Genomic DNA, 13,575 nt, shown 5'->3' on the forward strand with positions numbered 1-13,575 from the left:
GTTCCTTATTGTGCACCTAAATCTAAGCACACGGCCCTCAAGCATTTCCGCCTCCATCCCAAATGCGACGGGCGCGGCCGTGATTCGATCTCGCGACCTGCGGGCCAGCAGCCGAGTGCCTTAGGGCTGTTCCACGCGCTTCCCGCACAGCCGCAACGTACGGGCCAGGACCCTACTGCACGCAAGCGGGGGAGAAGTAAGCCCATTGGTGACGCTGCGGAGGGTGGAAGAGCGTCGCCAATTGGCTTATTTGTCCCCCGCTTGCGTGTGGTAGGGGCCCCGGCATGTGCGTTGCGGCTGTGTGGCAAGCACGTGGAACGGCCCTTAGCCACTAGACCGCCGCGGCGGGTCAAGTCAACACCACCTAAATACTAAGTATAGGTGGTGTTGGTCGAGTGGTGTTTAATAACGGCCAGTGGCAAGGCCCCCTGCAACAATGCAGGGCGTGTGAGCCGATGATGCGCTTCCCTGTATACCCTCGCCTGTTCTTGGCTCCATTTTGACACGGGTGTCGTGGCCGGCCACGGCGCTTTCTAGTAAACGCGCACAGCTCTCACAGCTGCCAACGTTACGTCACGTGACGTCACGGGACTAAGATGTATGGTGGCGAGCGCTGGCACATGACGGGCGTTCAGAGCAAGCGTCAGGAGGTGTGGTATTCGTGACGGTTTTAGACCCTCTATAGAAATGAGAGTGACGTTCTAGTAGAAAGCACTACCAGTGTCCACTAATGGCACCCAGTGTTGGCGTATTAGTTACGACCTCCAGTGGCGCCAGAATGATAGCTGATGCCGGCTAGTGTTGTGTTGTGTTGAGAACATGACGCGAGTTCCTAACTCCGCTGCCTCACTATGTAATTAGTCCGCTTAGTTTTTATTTATTTTAGAAACCATATCTTGTCATACTTAAGTTGGCTGGTGGGTCTGTGCTTCTTAATGGGATTGAAAGAAGCCATGGAAACGTTGGACAATCTGGCAATAAAACTGCGTTGCTAACCTTCACCTAAAACTGAAATGAGTTTAGAGCCATCCCTCGGCATTTGTTAAAAACGACAACCTGCCGAAAGTGGGCCCTGATATCAACAGCTCAGTCAAATCTCGCGATCGAGCCTGGCAAGGAGAGTCCACAAGTGGAGGTCGAGGCTGCTGCATTCATAGGGGTGTTTTTTAGTGCTCACTCTTTTTTGGACTGACTATATACTCTATATATAATGATTTTAGAAATGGTTGCGGCAGTCAATTTTTAATGAAATAAATTGCGACACTGAAGTAGTTCAGTTATTGCATGAAATAGTGGTTTAAGATAGATTCTTTTATCCGTCTTTTGCAGTCACGTGGCCTACGTGTCATCTATGCTTTCGGGAAACAAGAGTGCCACCTCCCCATTTATTTTGGGGTACTTCTGGATGAAGAACATTTACCACTTCGGCGTGCTGGATACTCCTACAAAGGACGTCCAGGAAGCCTCAGTGAAAGAGGCCTTGGCTTTACTCAAGGTGTGAATACATTGTCCACCCATGAACAGCCGTAGTGTTTGAGGAGTGCGAAAACTTCGAAGCGTTGTTTATAGCAAATAAAGATTTCGGCCTAATCATAAGGCGCAAACAATCAATAATTAATTATCACCCTCACTTGAGATGGCTAATTAAAAATGTTCAGCTGCGAACATTCCACATGTAACATTCTCGAAAACAGAATTTAATACTTGATAACATTTCGAAGTTCTACGGTCCATTAGAACGTTTGCAGTCACTGAAAAAAATATGCGCACTTTAATGAAGTCTCGTGATAAGGTTATGCTTCTTTTACATGTGTAAATAAAACGGCAGAATTCGTAGTATGAAATGTTCCTTGCGGTTTTTCATGAACTCCATAGCCAAATTCACAAGGTGCTTTACTGGTTTGATGTGATGTGCCGCTCATGCGGGCATATTAATACGACTCCAACATACTATGGTGCCCCGCCGCGGTGGTGTAGTGGCTAAGGTACTCCGCTGCTGACCCACAGGTCGTGGGATCGAATCCCGGCTGCGGTGGCTGCATTTCCGATAAAGGCGGAAATGTTGTAGGCCCGTGTGCTCAGATTTGGGTGCACGTTAAAGAACACCAGGTTGTCAAAATTTCCGAAGCCCTCATCTACGGCGTCTCTCATAATCATATGGTGGTTTTGGGACATTAAACCCCACATATCAATCGAATCAACATACTATGGTACATTTCTATTTTAAGCTAGTTTGTACTGGTTTGTAACATATGAAACTATTTCGCGCGATTTGAGGGGTTTCTGGTTCTTTGGTATCTTAGAAAACTGTAATGCGCGCGTGCATCAGCATGTGGTTTTTTTGTGCTATAACATTTTCTTTCCATCGTAGAAGGAAATTAGTTAGAAGCTGGCGCCCATCCCATTTTTTAGTGTTTAGTGTCCTCGTTAAAACTGCGCCAAAATGTGTGCTCTATTATGCACCATGCCGTTTTTTTCACTGATGCCTTATTTCACCACAACTTTCAAGGATATAAAAAATTGGCAATTTTTTGTTGAAGTTCCTATTGCATTTTTTGAGAAAAATAATGAGATGATTTCATATGATTAGGTTGGTGAAAAATAATGATATATCAACGATGATAACAATCTAGTCAATAAGCACGCAACTTTCAGGCCGAAGCACTTGGGTCTTCTTAATTGTGTTTTCAACATTTTGCAGACCATCACCGAACTCTCCGATGCACAGCGAGCCGATCGCCACGAATGCATGCTGGTATTCGCAGCCGTCGTTCCGAATGACGCATGGGCCAACTTTTACACCAACGAATTTTCGTGAGTTTAGATTAGGCTTCAGTTCACGGAAGAATACGTGAACGAGTGGTTTACGCTAATTAGCATGCCATGCAGTGGCATGCCCGCGGAACAATTGCCAAGCTAGATCAATAGGCTATCAATCTAAGAAATATTCAGTAAGTCAGCAATAAGGTATTCAAGTAAATAAAATAATCTCACGCACGGCAACAGGCTAGAGCTATGAAATGTTTCTCTGTGGCAACCTGACAATATTTTGTGGCCTAGGCATACACATCACTGCATTTAAAAGCTTGTACAGACGATATAGTATACGAATAAAATAAACTTTCGAACAACTTGTAGTCTCAAGTTTATAAAGTTCAACATTAAAAACCGTAAAGTGACCTGATGTTTCGGGACCGATTCGGTGTCTTTTCTTCCGGGGTGACTGTTGGACAGGCTCCTAAGCTAGCAACGTTATTTTTTATGATGTACACCCCCTCTCCATCATCCTTTTTTGCGCCGTTTTTGTTCCTGCGGTGTTTTTTCCCACTGGTTCCGTAGACCATGCACGTACACACTCGGTAAGGTTACAGTCGAGCGGTTAATATTTGCAGGTGTTGTTTGGATATGCAAGGACTGCAAACAGTTTTGAAGAATGGACGGAGGGCATGGTGGCCGAGAGAAAATTACATCGCCATAAGTTTGATAAGAATCACCAAATGTATTCAGGGCTGCTTTCAAGTAGATGTCCTTCCACAGAACTACTGTAGTGATCTGAACTGATTCGGAAGAAACGTCAAGTAGTTGGAAGGAGCCATATGTAAAATTTCGTGGCAAACGCGTAGAATTGTGCCAGACATCAAATCGGGTGAACTACAGTGAGTGCAGTGCTTCAACCGTCGACCCATTACAAAGTGTTCACACATATATTAATCATAATCAGTCACAAAAGCATCAACAAATGGAGCAGCTGTGTACGTACCTGCGTTGCCTTATAGAAGCCTAGCGGGCCCTTCGCTGATTCAAAAAATCAAGAATTAAGGCGCATACAGTGGGAACTTAGAAGCTGCAGTTGCACACCAATTTCTAAGATATCTCGAAACGGACAATGTTACTCGCGCTTCGTTTTTTTACGGCATGGTTGAGGCGTACAATAACAACTGAAGCCATGCTAGCCTTTGAGAAGGTAGTGCGCATCCGTGGGCCCGATTATACGTTATCACGTTGCATTCTGCATCGGAACGCTCAGGTGTCCTTCAAATTTTGTTTCTCGCCTGCCGAATTTCTTCACGAGATCATTTCCGCGCACAAGCAAAAGTGTTGAGTACCTTTGTATTATCCCGTTTTGCGTGGTTCAACACAACTAATAGGCCGTTAGCTGCGTCCACGTGTCTCCATTTGCAATTTGCCCTCGCATTGCCATCTGCGGGGATTCTGATTGGCTGGCATGAACCAGCGGCCAACCTTTTAAGGCGACTGGTTTGAATGGCGAACCATTAGGAATTTTCAAACGTTCCCGCTATATGACTCAGATTTCAGAGATGGTGGCGGTGTTGTGTCTGGAAAACATGGCACCGCCGAACGTACAGGAATGGGGCTGTCGAAGGTACGTGCGCCAACGACTTGTGTGATTGCATGCGTCGTCTTCCAATAGGGGGCTTGTAAGAGATCACCGTAACTGATATGTCAATCCTAGCTTTCAGTGAGGTTATCCGACATTTAAAGAGGCTATGTTTCATTGTGTCGGGCACGGCTGTCGGAGTTGCCTGTAGGAACTCGTGTTGCGCTCCTAAGCCCGTTAGTGAAGGTCCAAGCCACGGCATAGAGGTTGGAGAAAGCTTAGATGCAGCATTGCGCAATGTAAAAGAAAGAGAGAAAAGAGGACCTGCACTATATCATATCAGGTTTTCTTTTGCCTCTATTCGTGATGAGCTTCACGATGGTACACTTGTTACGATGCTGCGCCGCTGACGCACACGTTGAAGGCATACAAGATCCGGTCACGGTGATCGCATTGATATTTACGCAAAATGGTATATAGGCCTAAGGGTCCATGTACTGTGCAAAGTCAGTACGAGTTAAAGGATGCTATAAGGCCTAAGTTTTTGGAGCTCTCCACTACAGCGTCTCACAGTTTGCGCACTATAGTCAATTCCCAGGTGTTATTCATGAATCACACTGACGCGGTCACCCCAATTACTGCAAATTCTGCATGGAAATGTAGCTTGCTCTGCATGTCTGTCGGCAGCATTTTTTTATTTGAGGAGTCTTCCTCCTGACACATGCATTCATATTATTTGTCACACACTCGCAGAAATCTGTGGCCCCTCCTTTTCATCAGCCTGGGTCACTACGACAACGGCGACAACACATTCGTCGACTGCCACGTCATGCCTCCGACGGTGTTGTCGAGACCGGCGCTGGTTGCCTCGGAGAATAGCAGCTACGGATATGATTTGGTAAGGGTAGGTTGTACGCACGTCTGACATATCTGGCTCTTCGAATCGTCCCACACCAAGTTTATTACATAAAATAACCTCTTTACAAATTCTTAATATCTCGCACTGATATTGGGCACTTTCAAATTATTTTGGTCTGAAATGATGGATATCTTGATTAAATATTCCACGCCGCGCCGAATGAACAACCACAGGGAGAAAGAAACACACATAGACACCACGAGCGATTGATTATTCGGCGCGACGTTCACTATTTAATGATGAAATGCCCAACAGCGAGTTCTACTAATGATGGACATCTTTACGGGCAAGTGAAACTTGTGCGATTTCCTAGCCCCTTGTACTGTCCGATGCAGTTTTCGGTTATTAATTTCTCTCTCTCCTCTTTTCTACCAAAAATAAGTGCTATGTTTTATGGCTTTTATCATACCTGCATGGCTTCATCGGCTCTTAATGTCAGTCAGTCAAAGGAGAGGTAATGTCCCGACACTTGCATATACAGTTCTTCGTCCTTAGTTATCATTCTTGCCTTGTGAAAAACCACACTGTTTAAATCACGTTGCAGAATATGGCGGTTACCGCTTTCGACGCGCTTGCGGCAACCGACACCTCAACGATATGGGCTACATCGGTAACCATGAAGGGAAAATGGACAGTTCTCGAGCAGGGCGAACAACCCGAGTTCCTGTCTCGCTGCCTTTATGACCCAAGTGCCGACTCATTTGGACACGTCGCGAAGGTGTGTTGTAAGACAAACCAGCGAGTAGTTGTTGGCACACGGAAGACGTGTAACGTTCTGCGAAGCGAGAGCAGACGACGCCGTTACTGCCTCGTCTCGTTTCTGTGGCGGTCACATCATCTTGTGTGTTCGGCAACCCGTCTGTACGAGCAAAGAGTGTATTAAGTGTTAGACAGCTTGCGTTGTGTGTGTGACGCCTATGACGTTGACGAGTAATCACTCTGGCGGAACGAACCTTTTCCGGGTCTTGACAGCGCCTTTTTCGTCTAAGGGGGCTGAGTATTCGAAGGCTCTGGACACCATTCGTCATGCGGACCGCAGTGGTCACCGCGTCTTGGCAAGCAATAATCAAGACGCATGCGTCATCGTTGCCACCACGAATGCATGGTATACACAGCTGCGAAAGGTCCATTGAAGTATTACAGTGAAGCCGCGTTAGTCCGCCTTCTGGTGGCGTTGGCACCGTCCAGTCACGTAACTTCAGGGGGAAGAAGGAGGCTCGGCGGAAAAGAGGGAACAGCTGCGCTTTACCGAGATAGACAAGAGAAAGAGAGCTGTACCTGGAAGGGCAGGAGGTGAACAGGGAGAGGCTGCGCAGAGTGTGTGTAAGTGTAGCAATTGTTGGCGCGGCAAAAAAAAAAAGGACTTAAGTTCAATACCATTAGGGCAATTCCGGTCAAGCCACGATAGCCAGCACTGTAGGCTCGCCTGGTATAGGTGAAAGTAGGAACAAAAATGACGTAACATGAAAAATTATGAGGAAATATTCGGGAAGTAAGACAGAGATTGCCGCACCCACCAAAAAGTTTCGACACTTCTCTGAGTGATGGTTTGCATGTTGTGAAACTGGCTGAAGGTTTTATCTGTATCAAAGACGGATTTGTCGAACTCAACAGTTCGAGCAGAAAGGCTAATATTTTACATGTATAGCAAACATTTTACTTGTCGGTTGTTTTAAGTCGTCGTTTTTACGTTCAACGAAAAAAAACAGCAATATGAAGCGTTAGCATTTGAAGCAGTGAATGATATTTATATTCGCTTATACGATCGCAAATATCATCTGCGTGCCTGTTGGTGCGGCTGCTGCTTCTTGCTTTTTCTAATTCTTCTTTTTCTAAGGTATTTTGTTACCACGGGCCGGAAAGTATGAACTGGTCAGTGATTTACTTAAACAACTGGCGTTGAGGACATTTGGGACATGAAGCTTAGAGAATAGGTTGATACAAGAAGAATATTTACCTCTCCGAATGCTCATCCTCAGCGTCTGATGTCAAAACACAAGGAGTGCGTGCATACGCAAGCAGAGGAACACGTGAGAGCAAGCGTGGGTCGGTGGTTTAAGGGCGTGGCGCTTTCAGTGTAGACAGTAGCGACCGCTTTGTACATTGACCAAGCAACGATTCCTCGCTGTATGAGACGTCCAACTTTCCAAATTGTTTGGTTAGCAATCTTTGTTCCTGCTACGAGGGTGCCCAAGCGTAACCATGTAAACAAGCTATTCCTTGCATAACCAGACTTCGCTGAGGCAGGCCATAGCCATTCTTTTTCATTATAGGTCGATGCATTGATCCTCACGTGCTTTTGCATGGCCTGTTGTCAGCCCAGCATTGTCAAAGCGGCGATGGTATGCGATGGCACCTTGTAACGTCACAATATGAAATACCGTAGCGATACTATGATGGCGACATGCGAGGCGCCATCATGTGATGATGAATAATTGCATCACTGGGGTTGTTAGCGAAGGTTAGTTTTTGTGTTTCACGAGGCTTAACAGGATGATGCCTTATTAAGGTTAAGAAAAGTTGCCAACAAGCATTAATGCTTCTTGGCAAACGATCCGAAACACTCATTGTGAAACAGAGGGGGGTGTGACCACATTTTGCACGACTATTTTAAAGTGTGTGCTACGAGAAACTGTCGTCATGAGAATCGTTTCAAGGTTGCGTTGTTGTATGGGCATACGCGCAAGCATATCAGAGTAACCACCGTGAGAGCGCAACTAAACACAAAGCACAAGAAGAAACAGACGAGAAACAGACTTGTGCGTTGTGTTTAGTTGCGATCTCACGATGGTTTCTATGTCAGATTGCCAACTCTTTTGAAGCGCAAGCATGCAATATTCTCTAGCACAGCATACATGCAGTATACGCTTTCGTAACAGTTCCGTTTTTTTTCAGGTGTGCGAAGACGACAGCTTTCAAATCACGGTCAACGACTTGCAGTTGTACGCCACGCTGACTTACAACGCCAGCCACGTGTTTGCCTTTGACGACGAAGCTGCCTTCAAGGCAAAGGTAGAGTGGACACTAACGTGAGGCTGGATCGAAAGATGAAGGCAATGAGAAAGGTGACAGGGGGCGTCCCCGCATTCGCCAGAGATGACTCTAAGGCAAAAGCTATGCCTCTGCTTCTGTTGCTTCCTATTTCTCACCTCATACGATTGTACTGATCCTCACTCGCCCGCTCCACTTCCTGAAATCTTTCGGTACCTGACATGGCAACGCACGCCCTTCGGGATCTGAAGCATCACAATCTTTCTGTGTCTCGCGTGGTGTTGCACATGCTGCGTGATGGGCACACAGCTGACCAAGTATAGCGATGCCGTTGGGATGACGTCATCTCTTGGAACTGGGTGGTGACGTCCCTATCACATATAAATGGTGGCTAAGCGGGCTTGTATGGTCACGGGATCGAATCCCGGCTGCGGCGGCTGCATTTCCGATGGAGGCGGAAATGTTGTAGGCCAGTGTGCTCCAATTTGGTGCACGTTAAAGAACTCCAGGTGGTCAAAATTTCCAGAGTCCTCCACTACGGCGTCTCTCATAACTTATGGTGATTTTGGAACGTTACACCACATATAAATTAAGCAGGCTTGTACACACACATAGTTATTCCAAACTGCACAGAAATGGGACAGAGGTGAAACCACACAACACAGGCGCCGGCATTGAATAGGTCCTATCACGCCGTTAAAAAGTCTTGTCAATCAGTGACGTCATTAGTGACATTATTTTACGTTATAGCATGCTACTTTAGGTACGCTGTAAGCGTGCTTACTTGCACTTGAATACGATGCAAAATTTGACCAACGTTCATTGCTTAGTTCTTCTTTACCATTGTTTACGCCATTGTAGCGTGATGTGCCAAGAGGTGTGGTCAAATCTAGAAATTGTTTTAACTCATCAGGTACGCAATAAGCCCTCTTTAGGCAACATCCACGAAGGAGGAACGCTGCCTCCTTTCATGTCATGTTTCACTGTAACCAACACCAGCTCCCAGAGGTGCGATAAAAATGCAGCGTGATCCAGTCTCGCCTGCTTTATTTGCTCACGCTGAGCTTGAGAGTTGTTTTCGGTATACGCATTATCAGGGTTCCCCTTCAGGGAGGGGGGAGTCGAAGGTTAGTCTCAACACCCCCCTCCTAATCATGTCTATGTAAGGGCCTGGCTTTGCGTCTCCCCCCTATATTGTCAATGCATGGGCCTGGCATTGTACCCTTCCCCCCCCCCCCTCCATGTTATAACTGTCGGACAAGCCCCCCTCCGCCCGCATGTGACCCTATAGCGTGGTTCTTCGCATTGCAATAATCGAGGTTTAAAAGCAAGTACTGTAATATTCACCTATACCCTCTCAACGCAGTGTCTCGGCGTAAGATTTTGCAAAACTTTGACGATGTGACGTTTCGGCACCGACTATAGATCAGTTAGCGCAGGATTTTAAGGTATGACCTTAGACTTCTAAACATCTACATTGCCGACAGCACCAAATAAGGTAGCTGAAAAACGCAGCTGAGCGTTAATGGAGCACCGAAGAGCAAAACAATTTTTCGCGTACTATAGAAGTAGAATTTCGGAATCCAGAAAACACATCTCTTACCGCGACACGGCTAGAAAGCCAAATAACACGCGAAAATAAGTGTGGGTTGAGAGGCCAGCCTAATTGATTGATATGTGGGGTATGACATCCCAAAACCACCATATGATTATGAGAGACGCCGTAGTGGAGGGCTTCGGAAATTTCGACCATCTGGGGTTCTTTAACCTGCACACAAATCTGAGCACACGGGCCTACAACACTTCCGCCTCCTTTGGAAATGCAGCCACCACAGCTGGCATTCGATCCCGCGACCTGCGGGTGAGCAGCCGAGTACCTTAGCCACTTGACCACCGCGGCGGGGCGAGAGGCCAGCTTAAGATTACCGCATCAGACTCCATGACTTTATACATTTTTAAGGCATCTACTAGGCCTTACATCCCTGATAATCGATACAATTGAAAAACAAAATTATCATCTGTGGGTGCACTAGACTTAGCATACGAAGTTTCAGAAAATTTAGCTATGCCAATGTCGGGAAAACACAATACATGTTGAAGTTTCTGATGTCACACGCGGAGATTTCGGTTCGAAATCCAGAAATGACCACTACACCCTGATTTTCTTCTCTAACAACGAAATTGTGATAGTGAAACACACGGTGCTAGAGTTCTCAGAGTGTAGTTTGTCAGTACATACCAAGCCAGTGTTTCTCCTTAGTGTACCTCTAAAAGGTGCTTCAAAACACTGTTGTGTTTCATTTTAAACCATCCTTTATATGCGCCTTTCAGCATCAAGATTCAAAGAATTACCTTAATTTACCACTCGGTGCTGTCTGCGTTCGCGCGCGAGTGTTTCCATTGTATTACACTGCTGCTTTTCACACATATTCATTGATTGCATTACAGCTGTGCAGGCTCAAGGCTGATCACCTGAGCGTTGGTTTTGGCGTCGCCGTGTTCGACCTGGAGTACGAAGACTTCTCGAACGCCTGCGACTTCACCAACTCGCGAGGCGCCTTCAGCCGACTTAAAGTCATACGTCAAATCGTAGAATTCTTTAGGATGAACTTTAAAAAGCGTCACGATAGTGCTACCTGCATGAGGCTCACGCGTTGATTCCCGATAACTAGGGAAGTCATGCTGTGTGCATCCTGCACGATTAGCGACGCAACGTGTAATAAAATTAATGCAATGCCTTTCGGGGAGACCGTATACCGCGAACTTACTCTATACTGAAAATCATTCCCGATGAATCGAGGGTGATTACTGAGGCTCATAGATCCAGCGAATAGCTTTTATTAAGACAATACGCAAATATGTGAATCGTTTGAGGGGCTTCGTTCTTCATTAGATACGATGAATAAAACTACGGGGCATTTAAACAAGAAAAAGCGAATACCTCTGTTGTTTATATCGTTTGTAGAATACCTACGTCAGCATTGATTGAATAAAGTTTTTTAGATGTTTACGAATAAACTTTATTAAATGTTTCTGCTGGCGGGATGGGCCAAAAGATAACTACCCCTGTCCCATCCCACCCTCCGTTGACGATCATGATGGTGCCTCAGGTGATGGGAAGTCGTTAGGCCTGAGTGTCATCTGCGAATAATATTAGTGTGAACAGAAAAGTATTCTTTTTGTCAGTGGTGTGTGAACCCCACTGGCAGAAAGAATAGACGAAGGACATGATGTCAATGTACGCGTTCAGATAGTTAAGGCACGTTAACAATCTGGGACACCACATACGTTATAACGCATGGATCATGCCGCTATCCTCGTGAGGGTCCGCCTTATTTCCTTGTTATACTATAACGCCCCACGTAGGTCAGGTACATCTTGGTATTTTGCTATAGCTGTAGCCAGAAAACTAATCGATAAAATTGAAATGTTCTGCTTATACAAGAGACTTCACTCCAGAAAGGATTCAGAGTGTACGGTGTTGCATCTAGAAAGATAATGCGACCGAGTACGCCATCCCCGCATACGTGAGTTATGTAAAAGACGCTCGTGGACATGCTAGCGTTTCAGGTATAGGTACGTCGGTAAGAACTTTGTTAACAGATTCATAAATGAATCATTTGAGGGGTGGGGGGTGGGTGGAATCAAGGTTATGAAGAGCCTAGGGCCGCACTGGGCGGCTGGACACTTCTATGCTTCTGGGACCCCTCTGCCGCAGCTCACTGTTGGGAGCTGTAACCCCGGTGGCGAGCTGCGCAGAGCAGCCTCCCATCGCTTGTGGTGCTCTGATCTTTGCCAAAAGGCTTGGGTTTGTTCGGGCGCCCAATTATTCTATGGTAAGCTGTCAAATAGGACATATACAGTTCGGGTTCTTGGGTTTCCGTTTGTAGGGTAATAAGGACAAAATTCTTTAGCGTGAAAAAACTTATCAACGAAAGTCTTTTTGTTGTATATCTCAAATGGCGGGCAGGTGTGCCAAGAAGGACATCGATTGTCCGAAATTTGGTTTCTTCTAACCATTTTAAAATTCGTTAGATTTAAAAGTAATACGTGATCCCCTATATAAATAATGGGCACTTGGCCAATCTACCAGAGGGGGTGGGAGCAATTCGTTTAGGCCATCAACATTATCATTATTCTGAAAATGTACCAATAACATTCCACATTTTGAAAAGTTTGCTCATCTTCAATACGTGACATTTTAAAAGGACACTAAAGGCAGCTAATAGGTCGACGTAGATTTTTGTCGGTGCCCAAATCGCTAGCAGGCTACTCTGCGTTGGGGTGGGGAAGGGCACCGAAAGATATCAGAAGAGAGAGAGAAAAATATAGAAACAATGTGGCCCAGTAAAACTGGTAAAACCATTTAAAGTTAGAGTATGAGGTAAATCAAGGCTTTCCTATCGGAGATATTTTATTATTAGAACCTTCCAACAACGCACATTTTGGATAGGTAACTGATTAACGATAAAATCCAACGCTGTTTTGAAGGCCCTTGCGCAGGGCCTAATATGTTGTGTAAAGTTAATGCTTAGTGGCACATTATGTACATTTCTCGTCGGAACATTGTCTCTCGTCGCGGTACGCGGGTCATTTGAGTTGTTTGTGCTTCACTGTCTCTATGCTGCCACAACATGCATAGACCAACATGTTGTGGTACATGTTGGAACTTGTTAAAATATGTTGTGGTATGCATAAGGCGTACCATGCCATAGACTTGTGGCACGCCCTATGCCGTACATAAAGCTGTTCGAGTATGCTATGTTCAGTCGAATACGATGATGTAACGTTTCTAGGTGGTGAAGGAATGAGTGAAAAATTTCCACGCTAGCTTTTGGATCAATACAACAGGATGTGTCACAAAAACTAGGTACATTGAACTGTGAGCCAATGCTCCTTTAAAACTTAGTAATACGCAAACAAAAACGTATGCAGCGCAAATATTTGGCCAACCCAAGTTACTAAACCAAGACCGTTAAAAATGACTAAAACATACGTGCGATAAAGACCAATTGATATTTGGGACGTTAAAACCCACATATCAATCAATCAAAGACCAATTGATTTTGCTACACACAAGTACAAAATAACTAAGAAAAATTTTGACGACCTATGTGCGTTAACTATATGATAAACACCAAGCAGCGCGTTTCAGCTTCACTATTGCTATCTGATAATGATGTCTATATCCTGGCTCTTGCCCACTCAAGAGGATTGCCTAAAAATTTCCATCTGTGCAAAGGTTTTGGACATTTTTTTGTTTTGTATTGTGAACATATAATTTAGCAAAGTGAGTCATATCAGTTTCCTCTATTAAGGGAGACTG

This window comes from Rhipicephalus microplus, chromosome 7 (genome assembly GCF_043290135.1).
Source record: "Rhipicephalus microplus isolate Deutch F79 chromosome 7, USDA_Rmic, whole genome shotgun sequence".
NCBI lineage: Eukaryota > Metazoa > Arthropoda > Arachnida > Ixodida > Ixodidae > Rhipicephalus > Rhipicephalus microplus.